Source organism: Canis lupus, chromosome 35 (genome assembly GCF_003254725.2).
Source record: "Canis lupus dingo isolate Sandy chromosome 35, ASM325472v2, whole genome shotgun sequence".
NCBI lineage: Eukaryota > Metazoa > Chordata > Mammalia > Carnivora > Canidae > Canis > Canis lupus.
In genome coordinates, this window is record NC_064277.1 from 8,398,667 (window position 1) to 8,400,914 (window position 2,248).

Genomic DNA, 2,248 nt, shown 5'->3' on the forward strand with positions numbered 1-2,248 from the left:
CACTTTGCTAAGCCCTATTATTGGCCCATTATCCTGGTCCAACTTTACTAGAATTCTGTGCTCTTTGACCAAGGGAAAATCTAGAATGTAAAGTGGGTTTAAGATAAAAATCACTTGAGAAAATTAAGACTTAGAGGATATCCCAGAGAATGCTCAGAGTTATTTCAAAACATTTGTTCACCATAAGGCCGGTGAGCAAATTCTGACAACCCAGATTAGGTCAAGTTTCGCAGGCAAAGTCTCCAGAGACTGCCCACACTTCTGACACCAGCGGCCAGCTCTGAGGATCCTAGGCCACTTGTACTTGTTACCAAGAGGGTATACATTTGGCAGTCCCCACTATCCCCTCAGGTTCAGGTTCTAAGGTGCACCAGAAAAATTCACAGAACTCAACAAAGTGCTATAGTTCCCATTTGTTTTGTTACAACGTTTAGGAATCAGGGCCAGACACAAGAAACCCCCTGGGCAAGGTCCGGGTGCGTTACAGACACTAAGCTTCCATGTCCTCAGGACACATCAGCCTCCGGGCACATCATTGTGTATCCCCAACCCCAGAAGCTCTCCGGAGCCTTCCTGTGGTTTTTTTTAAGCCTACAGAGCCGATTGACTGAATCACTGACTACATGAGTCTTTGCTCTTCTCTGGAGGTTGGGCTGATACGATGAGGCTCAAAACCCCAACTCCTTGGTCAGTCACAGGGGTAGTCACTCTGGCTTGGTCAGCCCCTACTTTGGAACCATCTAGGGACCCACCGGGAATATCACAGACATGCCCATCACTTGGAAATCCCAAAGATGAAAAACTCCTTCCAGAAACCAAGGAAAAAGGCCAGCTCAATTCTTCAGTCTATATGTGGGCCTTACCAAGGACTCTGTTGAGGCTTACCTCTAGGTCAAATCTAGAGTGATCCATAGGAGATGGCCGGATTCTTCTGCTATTATTTCGTTGTTGCACTGATAATACCAAAAAAGTGGACAGAAAATGGCAGAACTCAGAACACAGGTTATCCAGTAATTTTTTTGCCTAATGGTATTCTTTATCACAGGTTTTTTATGACACAGATATTTACTGAGCACCTACTATGTGATGGGCACCTTGTGTGGATACTGCCGCAGAAATGCTTTGTCTACATACTGCTGAAAACAAATACATCCATCTGCATTTAACTAATGTTCCAATCGGTCCTTAATGTTTTACAAACTTTTCACTAAAAATATTTCATCATTTATTATGTTACTTTGGGTTACTTTTATGCCCATAGGGGAGTATAGTCCTCAACCTCTGTATCTGCAAAACCGTGGACATAATCACACCTACTTAGAAGGGCAAACAGTTGGTTAAGAGCCTGACTCTGGGACTAGGTTGCCTGACAGCTCCGGTTCTTTCTAGCCATGTCAGGTTAGGAATGTCACCTAATCCCACCTGCCACAGCTTTCTCATCCGTAAAATGGTAATACTTGCCCTCATAGAGATGTTGTGAGGATTAAATAAATTATTGAGTATTTCACTTATAATAGTGCCTGGCACCTAACAAGCACATTTCAGTGATTTTAGCAATTATTATTTTAATTCCCTTATTAATTATATTTATTAGTTATATTTGGGTTGTTGTGTTCATATCGGATAATATTTATGAATGCTATTATAAAACTTGATGCAAAGTATACATTTAAATATTTCCTTTACTATAGAAATTATTCTGTGTTTCACACTATTTCACACTATTCATTAAGAAGAGTACTCCACGGATACAAATAAGTGAGATGAAATCTGCTTCTGTCTGATGGCAGGTAAAAAAAAAAAAAAAAAAAAGAAAAAAGGAAATGGGAATATAAACGGATTCAGCTGACAAACCAATTTTTGGGCAGTGCTAAACTACTTAAAATTGGGGGGTGGGAGGAGGAATTCTTAATAGGCAAAGGTAAAAAATTTGAAAAGTATGGGCATAAAAGGAGGCCCTGAGAAGTTAAAATTATAATTAATTTAAAAATTCAAATCATTAAATCTTTTGGCACTTCTTTTATGGATAGTTCCAAGTTTTTCTTGTGATACATACTTACAGGATGCAGGATATTAACTCCTTTTGTTATAATATCTATATGGCACAGAAAACTTAAAAGCATGTTTTCTCTAAAGAATACTTTTAAACGGTCAGAGGGAAGTCTAAGGTTTAAAGTTTATGGTTTAAATGTTTAAAGCCTTACTCCAACCTTCCCTTCCCTCTTCGTAACAAAATTCTAACAACACA